This window comes from Corvus hawaiiensis, chromosome 3, assembly GCF_020740725.1.
Source record: "Corvus hawaiiensis isolate bCorHaw1 chromosome 3, bCorHaw1.pri.cur, whole genome shotgun sequence".
Classification (NCBI taxonomy): domain Eukaryota; kingdom Metazoa; phylum Chordata; class Aves; order Passeriformes; family Corvidae; genus Corvus; species Corvus hawaiiensis.
This window is the reverse complement of record NC_063215.1, coordinates 16542636-16560816: the sequence shown is the minus strand read 5'-3', so window position 1 is coordinate 16560816 and position 18181 is coordinate 16542636. Positions and strand designations below refer to the sequence as shown.

Sequence of the window (18181 nt, the reverse complement as noted above, 5' to 3'; positions counted from 1 at the left end):
CATCATGATAGGTTGTCAGGGACTCTCTGATAAGAAGATATTTTAAGAGTTCTCAGTGGATTTTTATTCCACAAACATGTGTAACAGCTTTCCATGCATGTGTAAACTTCTTTTGTACTCATGGAATAATGAGTGGCGCAGCTCAACTACACACCTGGTATTTGTTTCAAACCTCCCATCCAGTGGTTTACATGTGGTGCTTTCTAGGTCCAGTGTTACAAGAAGGGTTAAATCATAATTCTGTATTCACCTCCCCCCTCCATGATTTCAGGCATTCCCTTCACTTGCTCCTTTCATGCCAAAGACCCACAGCCTATTTTATGTCCATCTGAAGAAGCCGTTCCACATGCTTGACTACCTCTCTTGCCTTCATTACTATTGAGTTCTGGGCTGATGGTTTTGGAGAACTCAGATATTCCTTCTGAGTGATAAGAGCCAGTTCAAAAGCCACTACTGTGTATATAAGGTTAACACCACTTTACACTTCTAATTACTGAATTGTACCTGACATTTTGTCAGCCAGTGAGTCACTATCACCATATTCCTCTGCAATTCTTTCCAGCACACATTTTTTCTAAAGCTTTATATTATTTGAAAACTGTGTTATTTCAATATTTCTTTTGCCAGATCTTCTATTGACTAGCTCTCACTTATATCTTTGAGGGACTTCACTGATGATTTTCTGTTGGAAAAGCTGACTGTTTATTCTTATGCTTTTAACTATTCCTTATGGAGAAGAAGAGAGGCAGGAAATAAATAAATAAATAAATATTAAGAATCAGTCTGTTACGATGAAGTGCTGCCAGTTTTGTTATTTGTGCTTCTTCTGGTACCTGTGCCATGAGGTTCACAAAATAAAAGTTCTTCCTAAAACACTCCACACTACAGAACTAAGGATCTTTGATCAAGCAGGTATGTTGTGAAATTAAAAAAAAATTACTTTTAACTGAGAACCCTTCATTAAAACTCTCATTAATAGCTCTGGAAAGGTTTTTGTATTGGGATACTGTCAGTTTTCCACAAAAACATCTTCTTCTGAAAATACGATATTCTCAATAAAATTCCCCCAAACCCAAAGTGCTTAAACTTGCAAATGGTGCCAGAGTGGTGACTAATAGCAGTTGTATATGATTTGCCTTATTCCCTTCTCTCTGAGCAGAGCACTCTGGCTAGGTACTAAGACATTATTTCTCAGTGTTCACCATAGCCACAAACTTCAATGATGGAGCTTCAATATTCAGCCCCCAAATTGCCCTTCAAAAACAGCTGCAAAATACAGGTAGAAGAACTCAATCATCTCCCACTATTTTCAATTCTTGGGCTTTTAAAAATTTATTACTATTATTATTATTATTATTATTAATTTTTCTTGAGCTGAGTAATTTTGGAGTTCAGAAGAAATCTAATATCTGGGTTTCAAATGCTACCGAGCAGTTTAACAAATAATTTAGACACACATTTTTAGAAATTCTAAATGTCCTATTACCCTTCCACAGGAAGTGCTAGGGAATGGTTATTATCCAGCCCTTTTCAATTGCAGAATATTGGTAATTATTGATTTTTGAAAACGGTCAGATTCCTTTGGAGGCATTATATGATCAGTAAGCTGCACTGGCAAGCCATAAAATGATACCATAACATAGATTACATTTAAATAAGCATGCAGAGGACGTGTATCTTACCAGGTTGTTTCGTATTTTACAATATCATTATTCTGTTCTTCTTTTCACAATAACCTGATTCATTTATGAAGCTAATGATCTGCTTTTGCTCTGTATATCATTGCCTGCAAAGGTGCTTGATCCCTCCACATGCCAGGATCATATTCTGCAAAAATTATGGTTTGTCTTCTCTTCATGTCTAAGTCTTTGAGATGAACCTAGGTGGCAGGTAGCTGATCAGAAGTTATCTGGAATGAGACAAGTTGAAAACATGAAAGAAACAGATCTGTGATTTCTGCTTTCTCTGTACTATGCTTTTAATTTTATAGTGAAACACTGAATTTGTGTTTGTGGGTTGTTTGGTTTTTTCAAGAACCTTTTCTTTCTTCTATTGCTGACTTCCCAACATTCTCTTCGAGTGTGATATTTTCTCCCTCTGACATTTGCATGTCTTGTGCCAGAAACAAAAAAAAAGAGGAAAGGAAACTTGGTCTTTTCAGAGGTAAGTTTTTGTAATTCAAACACACATATAAGCAGCTTGATAGAATTTGTATTTTCTTAGGTTTTTTGGATTTATCGCCATCAGAAGTGGTCAAAATGAAAAAGCCTGGTATGAAGTTATTCATCTGGTCATCCATCTCTGAAATATAACAGTATATATTTGTGATAGGCTGTGAGGTGACAGTATGGCAGTTCTTCCATTTTCCCCTTTGTCCATTACTCAGTAGTTTTTTGACTAATCATCATTTTTTACAATCCCTAGGAGCAAGGAAGTCCAGGAGCTATGCCTGAGGGAGCCCACACCTCAGGGCAAAATGAATCCAGACAAGTGGTCAGGTTTTGAACAAAGGCTTTCCTTCCACACATTTCTACCCTAGCCCTGTCTTTCACATTTGCCTTGCCAATCACTTCCCAGATTCACAGAAAACATAGTAAGAACACATAATATGTCATTGGAAATCTTCTGGATGAGATGGGATCAGTTCCTCCTCCAAGTCTGTCATGCATGAGATTTATTCATGAATAAGACTTAATTGGTTGGAGTCTGCATTGCTATCACAGCAGCTGCATGTGCCTTCAAGATGTTTTTGCCAGACATGCAGGGTCAAGGACAGAAAAACTATGGATAGGTGTTGGGCCCAAGAAATCCCTTGTGGAAGGCTATTCATCTATGGCAGAAAGATATTCTTTCCTTCTGCACATGAAAATGGGCACAATGGACTCTAAATAGTCTGGAGGTTCTTTCATAAATTTTATTTATGCTGTCCTGTTACTGGTTTCTTAAGTGATCCCTTTCACAAAGCATTCTTTTAACAGCAAGGACTGGGCTTGGCAGAGCAAGCACTTAGTCCCTGCTGCTCTATGGACTTTACTGCCAAATCATAATGCCATTGATCTGTAAAATAAAGGCAAACTTTGAAAAGTAGTATCACTTCCTCTTCACAGTTATTTTTAATGAAACATACCTTTCATGCAGCGATTTAATTTCAGTAGGACTAGCTCAGTAAGTAAGGTCAAGCCCTTGTAAGAACTACAGAGGCTAATGTTGCTGATCTTGACAAATTAGGTAGTGTCATAGCATTACTCCTTGTATTTAGGAGGCCAACAAAATCAGTGCAAGAGATGGAGGGTTAGGACATAATATTAAAAGCACTGTTCCTATAGCTATATAGCTACAATTTTTGGAGACTTGAACATGCAGTTTGGAAATGGGAAGGTACCAATCTCTATTTCTTTCTCTGCCTGCAATGTTTTATGTGGTCTTGAGGACCATCTGCCCTTATAATACTGTCTTACCTATTCTATAGAGGTGCTGTAAGCATTAGCTAATGACTCCTAAGTCCTTTGAACACATAAAGCCCTATGTGTCACAAATATAGGTACTATGAAATATAATTATGTAGTTATTGGAAAAGTCCCCGATTGTCTCTTAGAAACAACTGTCACGCAGCACTTACTATACATAGGGAGTGACACATAATGATGAAGTAGTTAAAATGATACTCTTACTTCTAGACAGAGCATTTGCATTTTTGGAGAAATTTCTTGTTTCTTTTTAAGGATTGGCATAAGAAGCTTTCAGAAATGCTAAAAATACCTTTTTATATTAACTAGCTTTCCTTTTCTTTGGGCTAAGCACACAGAGGTACAAAAACAGTTTTGATAGCTTCTGAATAATGTCATTAAGGTTAGAAAACTGCAAATGATAGTATGTTATATGAGCCTATTTTATGTAGTAGTAGGGAACATTCATTACCAAAGAATTAATAAATTCTGAAATTATGATTGTATAAGTTGCCCTTGGGCACAACATATACCCATAATATTTTACCCAGGGACTTCTGCATAGACCCTATAATTTCTGGTCAAAGTAGGACAGCTTTTAGAAAAGATATGTTTTGAAATCTTAAAATTACTAAGAATCCAACAAGACCTAAAAAAAAAAAAAAAAGGTTCTACAATCTCAAAAGTGCTACATCTAGTGTGAACTTGTCCAGATTAAGCATTCAATCACAAGACCTTGCTATGGCTTTTGTCTGCTAAATTAGAGATTCCCCATGTATTGGAAAACTGTTTCTGTGCTTGGGACTTTGAGACCATGATCAAGCCACCCCTTAACCTTCTCTCAGATAATCTAAGTACACTGATCTTCTTTAATCTCTCAATGTCAGGCAGGATATTCAGACTTTCAATTGTTTTTGCTCTTCTTTTCTGCAACCTTTCGAGTTTGCCTTAATCCTTCAGAAGTAAGGATATTGAGCAAAAGGATTACAGGATTCTGGGATAGAAACCCATGGGAAACACCCATAGTTCTGGAGCACAAACAATGGGAATAGTATTAAAATCTGTGACCATCAGTTTTTTGCATGGCCCCAGATAAGTCAGGCTGGGAGGCTGCTCTTAGGGTGGAAATTGAAGTATTCTCTTGATCCAGTGGCTGGAAGTGAGAAAAGACAAAGACTTTCAGAGTCACTAGAAATTACTCTTCAGCAGGAGAATTTATATTTTGGGGATATTTTCCAATCTGAATTAGAACCAAACAATTTTGTTTTAAAGCTCAGAAACGTCTAGGAAATTGATTCAGCTTTCCTCACATAATTTTATTAAAGATACTAGCTTTTTTTTCATTCTTTATTGACTACATCCCATGACAGCATTTACAAGATCTGTGATTGGGAAAATATCTCTTTAAACTTTACAGATCATTTTGCTAAATCAAGTGGATTTCTATTACAATCAAATATTAGCAGCCCAGACTCCAATGACAGGGCAATTAATGGCTGAGAACACCTATATACATTAATATTTATACAACATGGTTATGAAGCATTCTGAGTATTTTAAATTCACCAGTTAACCCACAATCACCTTCGTGATTTAGTCAATAGAACACTATCACACCTAATTTATAGATGTGTGGTCTAGCCAAAATTGTATAGTTGCACCAAATTGAAATTACTGCTGTGTACATGGAAAAAGAAAACAGAAACAAGTTTTGTTGGGAGAGGCTTGTGATCAAGGGTCCCCTTCCTGGTAGTTCTGACTTTCTGATAGATAAAATAAACAAATAGCCATTAATAGGTTAAAAATAGAATTAATAACTGAAATGATTAATACTGTTATTATCCTTATTCTCTCCTGTGTGATCTGTAAACTGTTGTCTAGGCTAATTAATCAGTGCCCTAATGCTTGTTTACTTGTTACTGGAAAGTGCATATAAATTGCTCCTAAAAGAGAATAATGCATTGGTGTAAATCAGGGCACATGATACTCAGCAACAGTGAATGGGGGCTTGGATTTATGTTCTTTCTTCCTACTCCTCTTGTCTGAGCCCACCTGTGCATGTTCATTCACTCCCAAAGGAATTTGGCAGTAGCTGTGTCTAATGCTAATGCCAGGCTCTCCACTGCGAGTGAACAGTCAGGTGAGATCCTGAGAAGACCCATTAGGTATCAGGCTTTCTGCCTATATCCTCCTCTCCTTAACCACCTATCCTGCTCCATCCCTGAGAACCGATGTAGAAAACCCAGCCCTCCAGCCCAAATCTTATGCAGCAGCATGTGTTCTGCCAGTTTAAATTTGTTCTCTGTAAGTCCAGACAGTTCCGTAAGCAATAGAGCAATCAGCCAGTGCTTGCAGCCATTTCTCTAAGGGAAGAAATGTAAACAACAATAAGAATAATGCAGGTGTATAGGTCTCCTGCAAAAAAAGTAGCAGGTCTTGTTATGTCCATTGCACTGGTGGGCATCCTGGGCAGTATGGAATGTCACAGGCAACAAATGCTGGCTTCAAAATACAGCGGTGCACTGTGTGTCTGAAATACTCATTATTATTACTGTGCACTTAAACACAGCTCTAGGATAGCACAAGGTCCCACCTCAGGAAAAGCTGGCTTAGGGTCTTGGCCAAGGTCAGCCTGCACTCAGAGGAAAGCCTAAGAGGCTCCTTTGCCTAGTGGAAGCATAGCCCAACTTATAAAAAGTAACTCCTAATTTCAGACGAAGCTCTAACACCCATTCTGCTTCTTATATGTTAGAGACCAAGATAAAGGACAGGAAAAGAAAACTTCTGTTCCCTTTGTTTTTAATGTATTTCTGTTTATCACTTCATTGTATCATTTTGTGAGGCAGTTTCAGAGCTTTGTAGGCAGGCTGAATATTAACCATCCACTGCGATCCTCTCAGTCACTCCTGGCACAGGTTAATCCCTGTATCATAGGCTGCCACCAGTTTGCTAAGCAGCTTAAAAGGACATGTTATAGCTTTGACAATGACCTGCTAATGGTTTTACATTTCTCAGAAGTATTATGAGCTATCTTTGTCATTTTTATCTTCTAATGAGATCAATAAATTTAGGAAGCAGACATAGATGGTGCAAACTGAAATGCCACAGCCAAGGACGTGGCATGTATAACTGCTAAACTATAAATAATAATGCAGGGACTATAATCAAACCTTGACTTTTACAGATGAAAATCAAGTTACAAGTGCCTCAGCATTAAAAGAATCTCCACATTTTTTTAGGAAAAGTGTAACCCTTGATTTCTTCTTTCATATCACACCATATCAATTCTTTAATGAAAATCTTCACACTGAGAAGTATGTTTCACTCACTGATTTTTTTTTTTTTTCCAGTGGGAAATAGCAGTTCTTGATGTTTGAACCCTCTCTCTCTGTCTTTGGTGACTCTACATGAAATAAGCATGTCAGGTTAAAATTTTTGCACAGCTGCACAGCAGATCTTACTGTTTCTTACACATGTATCGTTAGCTCTCCTTCTTCCTTCCAAACAAGTATGAAAAGTTATAGGCTTTAAAGAGGGAGAGATTGCAGGTTGTTTGCAGTGCACAGGGCCACAGCTTTGGGGTGATACGACAGGGTGATATCAGTTCACATGCCCCACATGTACCTGTTCATGCCACACCTTGGGGCTGGGATCCTGAGCCATCTCCAAGCATCATGAATGCCAGAGAGGCTCCTTTGCACAGTCCAAATGGTTCCCGGAGATAACAAACCATTCTCAATATGTTTGCAAAAGGGGTAGTTGCACACAACACCTGAATGTCGTGGGAGCAAGGTATCTTTACATTCCTCTGAGTTTTACACCTGTGGTTATCCTCTCCAGTGCATATCTGGCCCAAATAAACATGAAAATAAACAAACATTCAGTGACCCTAAGACTCACATTTGATTTCACTGTGTCTGCAGTTTCTGTTGAATTAATCAGAAGTTTAAAGTCAAGTAACTGTACCACTAGGTATTTCTCCAGCTCAGTAACTATGTGCACAGGAAGGTACAAACTGCATGGCAAAAAAGAAGAGGTCTCTGTGAACATATGCCTCCTGGTGTAGGAGTCCCAGGCAGAGAAACTCCGAGCTGTAAGATAGCTAAATATTTAAATGGTCCTCATTTCTGCAGCATGCAAGCACTTGTCACACAGTGGTTGTACTAAAGACAGAAAAAGGAATGTACCATTTTACAATACATCAGCTGGCTACAGCTTCACATATGAAGAAAACGGAGTTTGCATTTCTCAGAGTGTGAGTCTGCTTAGCCTACTATAGCTTTTAATCTTACCAAATTCAACGTGAAAAATATATTGTGGCAAATTGCTACACATCCTACCTGTCTATTGTGTACAGAAGATTCATTCTATTTAATAGGATTTGGATCTGCGTGCTAGTCAGATATAAAAATTCTTTGACAATACAATTTGATGATTGATTTTTGCCTTGTGCAATGTTATCTTTAAAGAGATTACCCTTGACAATATTTAGGAGATATTCCAATAGAGCAGAGGTACTCTTCCCCACTCTTAAGCACAAAGCAAACTGTGCTGCCTGATTACAGAGCCTTACTCTGGAACACTACTTAAGCTGCAAAACGTGGAAAGAGATTCCTACCAGCTGAATATGTGTCTACAAACAAAGAGAGGGCTAACTGCTAATCCAAGTACCCCAGGAATGCGTGGCTTGACTTGAAAAAGGTTTTCCTATTGCAAAATAGAATGGTTTGGATTTTTTTTTCTTGAAAATGATCACAGGCAATGAAAATTAAGGCACTGAGCACCTCTGAAACACCAGCAGTTCCTGACTCAGTGCATTGCATTGTTGTGATGTCAGGAATGAGCCCCAGGAAGGCTTTCAGTGGCACTGCAGCCATGCTGCTCTAAGTGCTTACTGCTGACAGTGGTGCAGATGAGCCCAAGATACATGTGAGCAGAAAATCAATTACAGAAACTAGAGATTGGGGAAGAGAGAAAAACAAGTCTCCAGTTATCAAATACCTTTCAAACAACTGCACACTCACAAACGAAGAACACATTTTCCTGCCAGCTTTAAAAAACATCCTTCTGATTTGGATGACAAAACTTGGTTATGTTTTGTATCAGGTGTTCATGGTGCCTAAGGAGGACATGAGTGCCCAAATTACTGTTTTGTGCCCAAGAAAAAGTACAGAGTTCAACACACACATTGTCCCTCAAGCATATTTGAGCAGGACTAATGCAAGATACATGTGTAATATTTAATGTAGGATTTATTTCTCCAGCAACACCTGCGTTCTGCTCTTCACCTGTTCCAAAAGGAGGTTAACAGGGGCTCCAAAATGAAAATTCTGGTCCCAACTCTGTACCCTCCCTCACCAGATGCAGCAGCAAAATCTTTTTGATGTCAATAGAAAGAAAATAAACTGCTCTGTTTGTGGGAAGTTCATGTTGCTGTATTCCAGATACCATGAAAACCCACCTGGCCTTCTGTGGAGGGTTCCTCTCCTTTATTATTTACCAGCACAAAACAGCTCTTTCAGACCCTCCCTTCCCAATGGAATGGATGAAAAGTATGTGGTGTGTCTCCAGCATGATCAGAGTACAAATCACCTCACCTGTTTCTGATTGTTTATAAAGTAGGTATTAGTGCCTGATGCAGCAGGCTAGAGTCCAGTCATTAGGGAGGAACAGAGGCTTCACTAACCTGAAATCAGATGTCAGCCTCAGAGTGACACCAATCATGCCCCAGCAGTGCTTATATCTCTCTGAGGACTGCTAAGTATATCTAGAAAATGAGCTTAGACTTTGAGCAGTCACAGTGCACTCATCTATGCTCTACCATGTTCTCCACCAATTTATCACCCATTTTCATGGACATTGTTGCTGAGAGCCCTGTTTTTCTTGCATCCTTACTATTTTTAGCCACAGTTTTAATAACTTTTGACATTATCTACATCCAGGTTCCATTTTACACCCAGCTTCCATTTTCCCTGAAACTACCCACTTTTTGAGACATCCCACGACAAAGGTAGTTGGTAGTGGTTAATCTCACATGTCAGCTTGGAATCTAATATAATTTGATGAGTGCACCATGTCTCAAAATCTTGAAATGCCCATGAAAATCAGTTGCTTTCTGCATGCAGATGAGTAGGCCAGTGGAAGAAACACACTACAACCTGTCTCCATATCACATCCAGCTTGGCTCTAGCATTTGCACAGGATGTTAAATCCTAAGGTGAGGATCACCAAGCTGATAATATAGGAGTTCGAAGAGCTGAGTGAAATGCCTACTTTTGATGTAACAGTCTGCAGGAGTGGAGGAGCTGTGAGAGACAGCCTCTGGATATTTCTGTACCAAAACAGATCCAGGAAACTGATAGCAAGAAGACAGAAAGGATCAAAAGATTTTACAGCTATTACCTTCTGCTGCTTTTCAACTTGTTTCCAGTATTTTATCTCAAAATATTAATCTCATTTCTAATAAGAATGTCATCCTTATTAAATATATGTATTTTAATCAAATACATGCTGAAAAGCCTATGGGAGGATGTAAACCAGAAAGCATAGTAGACAAGCAGTTAATTCATACTGTTGGAGCATCCTTGGTATGTGGAGCTTTATGATGTGAACATTTAACATTTCAACACAAAGATAAGAATTTATGTTTTATTTATGTTTTACAATTGCTTAGAGCATTGCATATGCTCTAAGCATTGCATTCCTGGCTTTACTAAAAACAAACTTGATACAAAGGCCCACTAGTATTACTATGGATGGAAACTTAATGTCCACTGAATCCATCGACCTAATTAAATATATAGAGCTACCTAAATGTATTAACAAAGGTCTGCCTTTGAAAATGATATTGCAATGCCTATTTGAGGGTATAAAACATGCTCCCACACACACATGGAGTATCAGTGACACTGAAAAATGAGTATTAGCATTTCAATGATGAAATGAGGAGACATGAGTGAACACCACCTGATACTGTAAATAAGCATGCTTCAGAGAGAGGAGGAATAATTTTCTATCTACAGTCTAATCATGACCTCAGTCCTGACCTGAAAAGACCACTTACCTTAGTGATTAGATCAGAAATAATCCCAATGTGGCATGCACCCAGGTGTGTTGAACTGAGCTGAAGTGGTTATGTGACAAATGCTGAATTTTTAATATTCAAAAGCAGGACCAGGAATATCTTGCAAACTAAACTCATTTTGGGCACAGCAAAAATCCATTATTTTTAACTCTGTTAACCAACCACACCTGAATTTCATACAGCATATTTTAATACCTTATCAAGTGTTCCAGTTTACTGGGTTTTCTATAAATATTATTCATTACTAGAATTGCTTTGTGATCTTTAAAACTCTAGTCTTTCAAGAAGATATACATCATGCTTTATGTGACCAGACAATCAGCATTTTGCTTATACAGGCACTGCAATGGTAATTCACAGTCCCAAGATGAGCCCTCCAAAGACCAAATACCATGGTCACAATGCAACTATTGTTATTACCTAAACTTGCTCCATATAAAAGTACATGTCATCTCTTGATGCAGTTATCCATCCCTGCCAACTCAGCTACAAAATTTTCAACTGCCTGAGACATTTTTTTAAATTCGTGCACAACAATAATCTCTGATGCCCAGCCATAATACACTTCAGGACCTGAAACGCTTATCCTTAAAGCATGAAGTAGAAAAGAACTAACCACATGATGCAACAGAGTGAACAGAGCGATCTCCTACTGTCATTCAGGAGGACTGTGTTCTCAAGCAAACAAAAAGAAAAAAGGCATCTTTTAAGTCTCAGATCTCAGCCAGACAAGATAGCAACATGAATCTGTAGTAATACATACAAGGTCTAAGGTTCAGCAGACAGTGTACCCTGGCTCTAAAATCAAGGAGGAGCAAAACAGTAGCAACTTGTTGCAGTACCTTGATCCTACAGCTGACTGATCCCACAGACTAGTGAGTGGATTGGTAGATCCTAAATCCCTCCCTTCCCTGCACTGACCCACAGGGCCATGGACCTCCCTTCTGCCATGTGCAGAATCTGTAAGCCTGGTGTTGGCTGCAGACCTGACATTCATATTTCCACACAGAATCATGGAATCATTAAGGTTGGAAAAGACCTCCAAGACCATCAAGTCCAACCTTCAACCAAACACCACCATGCTAACTAAACCACAGTGCTAAGTCCGGTCATCCCTTGGTCACTTCCAGGGATGGTGACTCCACCACCACCCTGGGCAGCCCATTCCAATGTTTGACCACCCTTTCAGTGAAAAAATTTCTCTTGATGTCCAACCTGAACATCCGCTGGCACAGCTTGAGGCTATCTTTGGTGTTTATTAGCATTTATTCATTGAGATGCTTCTAGATGTAAATACCTGGCTACTGCAAGGGGATTTTGTACATCCGTATTCTACCAAAACATTTAAAAGTAGTAAGTGCTCTTTCAAGAGTCTCACCCATGCAGCAGCATTCAGGTCTGATGAGAACAGTGTTCAGTAAGCGGTCACAAAGTGATTTTATTTTAAATGTCACTGTCATAGTTGCACAAGCCAAATCAATTGTGATGGAGCATCTCCCATCTATCTGTTCCTAGGATCAGAGAGATTTAAGAGACACAAGTTCATCTGAGATAAATGAATACATATCTTTTTAGGTACAGCAATTTCCCCTTATTTTGCACTAGCCATCAATTTGGTTTCAACATTACACTTTGTCACTGGATGGGTCCAGAGATGGGTCCACTCTCAGGAAAGAACTGAAGCAAGTGAACTGACTTGTGGTGCACGTCTGCATATCAATATAAACACTGAGCAACGGCAAGCTGAAATTTTAGGTACCTAAAAAATTATACCATTCTTCTCACCATAGATCAGGATTGCTAGGCACAGTATTTTGTACCATAAATATTGTCTCTCTCACATCAATGTGAAAAGAAAGCTAAGTCCAGAAATACTGATGACATCTGGGGAGGAAGTACTTCTCACTCCATACCTCAACACTGCTACTGACCTTCCCTCTGGCTCTGCATCCTTTGAACTATTCTGAATTGTTTATCAAAATCACAAACAAGTCAATTACACTCTCAGAGCATAAAGCTCTGAGCCTTGATTACATGTGCAGGAGGAATATTTACTTTTTAATCAGGGTTGACTGTGGGGTGTGGAGGTAAGGCTATTTTGAAGATTAATTAGTTAGTATTTGTACATTGCTTTGAAGATGTGAGATACTAAGTATTTTTATGGCACACAGCTAATGGCCTTAACTCTTTCAGCAATGCTGACGTCAAGGTCTTGAAAAGTGGCCCATCTGAGCTGGTTTTTATGTAAACCTTTGGGGGCTGTATCAATAAAACACAAAGAGAGAATTTTCAGTTTGGTCCCAAACCCTCTTCCATTCCTGCCAAACCCTGCCAGGCAATGATATATTTTGAAAACATCAGTAGAAGAGGCAGGTAGTGGGATAACATACACTTTTATGTCCTTCTGATTCAGCATTTGGGCTTGACAAAGATGAGTGGCTTACATGTTACAAATATGGTACATCTGTTGTCATGACACCCCACTGAAGAAAACTGTGAGCTTCCATGTTCATTTTGCAGATGAGGTGCTTTGAAAACCTCAAGATTTTTGAAAATTTGGACCTTTCTCCTATCCAGGTGGCTAAATCCCACAGTGGGATTCAGGTGCACAAGTATTTTCTGGATCTCAGCCTGTGTGTGTTGCACAAGGTCAAGCACAGATCGTACCTATACTTCAAAGGGAGAAAAGAGTTCCAAGGTGCTCTAACCACTGCTTCATTCCTCCCTTCCTATAACAGACAGCTGAGCTCCCATGTTTTGCATTAGTACAGTAATTTTAAAATAAGAGTTAAGGAGTTTAGCTTTATTTAGTCTCATCAAAAGTCAAATCCATGCAGAGGATCTGAGGTCATGAGAAGACATAAACACAATCGCTTTCTTAGGCAAGCACAGAATGTAAAATCACTGGGGATATTCAAACCTTGGGATGTACCAACTGCATCCCTTTTGTATACCCCACAGCAGCTGGCCAGAGCACAGCATCAAACCCCAGGAGGAAAATGGCTATTCTGACAGCCACAATACTGGTGTGCATCTGCCACTGTGAGAAGGGGAGATTATGAAAGCAAGAAAAACAATAAAGGTGGCACACTGGTGCCAGTCTGATATTCCAAGATCCATCCTCACGAAAGTTAAGAGGCCTCTTGGCATATGGCTTCAGCTGAGACCATGGGTAAAATAAAACCCTAAGGTCTCCAGCTGAAAATACAAATGACAAATAAAGAGACATTTCTAGAGGAGAGAGAATGGAGTGAGCCACCATGCATATAACTGGCATTTAAAATCAGAAAACAAATGGAAATCTTGTTATCATCAATTATGACAAAGCATAATGTCACATAAAAGCTCAAAAAATGTAAGAGACAAGGTCCTTTGACTAAATATGCTCTAGCTGCATCCAGCACAAATTACACAGGCTGGAAAACTAAGCAGATTCTTACAGGATCAGGTATTATGCAAAGTGTTCAGGATTTGGGTTAATGAATACAGTGTTCTCCAGATGTTCCATCATTGTTCCAGAGTGGGAGGAAAACTGGCTGCAGACCAAATCAAATTTTTATACTCCTCTTAGATAGTGCCAGACACTAAGATTTCACCAATATAACATCTGAGGCACAGAGACAACACATCATGGTTGGATAACCCTGTATTCGATCCATTTTGCTGAAGACAGGACAAATAAACTAAGAATCAGAACATTCAATGAGTCATATCAAAGGTATAAATTGAAAGTCAACACTTGTACTGCATATAATCTAGCTGAAAAAGAATTAATAGTCTGGAATTTCCCATTTAAACATGCTGCTGCTTCTTGCAGATATACTCCAAATGCTAACTTTAAATACTGCCAGTCCTTTCAAGTTGGGTTTTCTGCTTACTTTATAATATCTTTAGGATGCACATCCTTCTCCAGAGTAATGGAGAGTTTGAGAAAAGAAATTAATCGCTAAAAATGCCTAGTACGCTCAGAAAAAGTGCACCATTTAGTGTTTACTAAGGAGCTAAAAATCAGCTTAATTTTTTAAACATATCATTCTTTTTCTGTTGACAGAATTAAACAGGAAAGTTTCTGGGATGTGCAGAAACAGAGATCACTAGAGACAAAAAAAGGCAGTCAGCATAACACTCTAGAAATGCCAAAGAGGTGATGACAGGAATAAAGAGTCAACATCTACACTAGCCAACAGAAACCCACCACAAGAAATAAACAAAGCTTTTCAAAAAATACACATAAATTAATAAACATTTGCAAGTTCATCTTGAGCACATAGCTGATCCACATGCTGAGCAAGAGGAAAACTGATGTCGGGAAAAGGGTGTACTTGGGGAATGAGCTTCAGTTTCGAGGCTTAAAAGCAGACTGGATGAGGTCTGCGACTGCAAAGCTAAGATCCAGTTCAGTTACACTAATTAGATTTGGTCCACACTTGTGCTTAAACTGGTTTAAGCCCAAAGGATTTTGTGTATGTGTGTGCTTGCTATGGGTATACATCCATAAGACCTAAACACCTGCACAGATATTTTTTGCACCCTCTGAAAGCACGTCAGCAGTGAGCATTCATTGGGCATGAAACAGCATTAAACTATAAAACATTCCCTGCCTGGTGCTGGTGAGGATTTCAGTTTTGTGGCACAAGCAAGTATCTGGGAGCACTGTAGATATATTCACTACGTGTATTTGATGTGCTGCTTCATAGGTGGCCTTTCTCTACTGGCACACATCTGGGGGTTATACAACAGGAGAGAAAACAAAAAGGGAAGAAGAAGATGCCATTGGACTGCTGCCCAAGAATACATCCTGGCTGTGGTCCTCTTAAAGCCCAAGGGCTGTACCAGGGGTGCAGTAAAAACTTCCATAGCTTCAGGACACAGCGGAACCTAGAGGCAGGAAGCTGCTGCATCATGCTGGATTGGTACTCGAGACAGGAGGTGTGGGACAGCTGACTGAATGCCATGCATGGAGCACAAATCAAACTTGGCTTGTGCTAAGCTTAGGGCTGCATCTTCTCTAGATTCAGCAACAACCTGGAACAGGACAGTAAGAATTAAAATACAGTCACACCCTTGAGAAATCACAGAAGTGTATCTTGTTTGAGTACATCAATACTGAAATTCATCCAGAACATAGTGCTTACAGGATATTCCCTTATAAACCAAACCTAACCAAACAAAACAATAAAACAAATTTAAAGAAACCCACCCAAAATGTTTAAACTTTAAGGAGACCAAGAAATTCTCACCTTCATTTATTTCAAACCTTTCACTTCTTGAGTTGCAGAAACAAGTCATGTAAGTGAAACAGTATCGACTGTTTCTTAAAGGGAAAAATCATTTGCTAATACAAAGTAGTAGTTTCATAAAGCCTATTTCTGTGTGTGCAACAAGGTAGCAAGTTGATAAAGAAGGTGCTGTAGACTTATAAATTCAGATTTCAGGTCTTGTTGACAGTAGGTGAAAACCTTGAACTGTATGTATTTACCTGGGGAATATCTTGTCTTTTAAGCATAAAGCATGCTCTCTTCTGCCTGCATTTGCCTAAATAGATCTTGAATTTCCATTTAGTTCTAGATTGATGGTTTCTTTCTTTTTAAGTAATTATTTAAAAATTAGACTTACTGAGAGTAAACTATCAGAGGAGGTACACTCCTCTCTCTTCAAATGTATGTGATAGAGCTAATTATTTTTCTGTAAAACTACAAACAACCCTCTAAATAATGACAATCATTAGAAAACATTAGGGTCTGTCACTTATAATCTTTGCCAACTGCTGATAACATTTTACTACTGCTTAGAAAGGTTGATTAAAGCTTGTAATATATTTAGTGAGGGTGAAAGATTAACAAAAAGGTATTTATGATAGAGACACTAAAACATAATATGTTCTCAGTAAACACTCAAAAAAACCCCATCCCTGTGACATTTATAGAGGTTGCTCAAGATGTGTTTCATCTGCACAACGAAACCAATAACAAGTTCCTACATGCTGGGGGAAAAAAAGACAGAAAGGGAGAGGAGCACATTACCTTTGTATGTCTCATGTCAAAGCAAGTGAGAAAGTGCTCTTCAAAAATAAACCATCTGAAACCCCTGAAGGAGCTCCTGGGAGTGCTCTTTGACCATTTGGACAAACTCCTTTGAAATTACAGCAATGAAAAATTAAAAACCAGGCTGGATAAGAAGGGAGTGTCTAAGGGGTATACCTCTATGCCTGGCCTTGGCCTCAGCCCACCCCCCACACCCCAGCATGGGGCGACAGACACTGGTGAGGCTGAGCACTGTAGAGCACAGCAGCTGAATGCAGCCTAACTGGCACTCTGCGACGGGCTGACAAGATGGACATCCAGATTTTCCTCTTGCTGACCTTTCACTGGGAGAAGGTGCTGCCAACAGCCCAGCATGTTTCAGTATGGAGAGGTTACTAAGGATGGAGAGAACTGCAAGACATCTGGAAGCAACCATGTCCCTCACCAGCAGTGAGCCCGTCATCCTCTGGAGATGCCAACCTTGCAGTGCATGGCAAAGGCTCTGAGTGGCTGGTGCGTCAGGTGAGAACATGCATTCCTGTGGTGTACTACAGTCTCTCTCAAACATCTGATCATTTATGCATTCATAGGGGCTACTTGCAGGTACCAATTTAATGGACAGCAGGATCAGCTTGCTCCTCATTTCAGAACAGCCTCGGCTGAGGTCAGCTGTGAAGGACCTGGTGCAGCCGAGAAGGAGGTGCCCAAACTCTGCATTACAAGCCCGGGCCAAGGGTGTGAATGCAGGTGCCCTGGCAGAGAGCTTCAGCCATCCAGCTCAGTCCCGACCTTCAGCTGCCTGCTCTGCCTCTCTCTACCTCCCTAGTCAAGGATATGGATCAGGAGGGTTCATCTGGTTTCCACAAGCCTGCAGCTCACCTTTGTGAAACAAACAGAGTTCTATTCCAATAAGATGTGGTGAGTCAAAGGATGCTGAGCATGCATAGTTAGACATCAGGGAGCAGGACAAGGTATCAGAAGTGAGCTGGAGCAGACATTGGGAGGACTAACTGGTTCAGACTGCCTACCTCAAGGCAACACAGAAGGACTAGATAACCTGGCAAGGTCTTTTCTGACCTGATTCTGTAACACCCTCCATAGATAATCTTCTCAGGTTTTTTGATGGGCCAATATTTAACAGCATTCCACAACTGACTATCTGACACCACAAAAATCATTTACTGGGAATAAATGACCAACCAGATCCCAATCAAAACCAAACACATTTAAAAATAAAAATTATTTCTGTGCTGTGTGTGCCTTGACAAATCTATAGCCAAATATACATACACAGTCTGCAAATACATTAATGTGTGGCTCATCAGAGGGGTCAAACTATGGTGAAGCAAAATGAGCTTGTGGTTAATCTGAGCAGAGAGCCACTGTCTGCAGCCTGTGAAAATGTTAGTACATTAAAGCACTGCAAAGTGGATGATAGATTGTAGATCCTGTGAATGCAAGTTAGCCTGCCCCAAACCATTCCTCAAATGCACTACACAGGCAACACGCATTTCAGGGATGACTCACAGCTTTCATGTTGAAAAGTGGAAAATTATTTTTAATGTCATGTGGTGGTCAAAGCTAAGGCTGTTAGATATACCAGAAGAAGTAAACCTAAGTCTGTCTCA

At 39.5% G+C, this 18181-nt stretch overlaps 1 long non-coding RNA gene across 1 annotated transcript in view; it reads right to left on the bottom strand.

The window, feature by feature from the left end:
• Positions 1-18181, bottom strand: part of LOC125322616 — a 235961-nt gene that overhangs the window by 128004 nt on the left and 89776 nt on the right. Inside the window, exon 6 of the long non-coding RNA XR_007202114.1 lies at positions 1683-1909. This is a non-coding gene — a long non-coding RNA (uncharacterized LOC125322616). The remainder of the gene's footprint in view (positions 1-1682; positions 1910-18181) is intronic.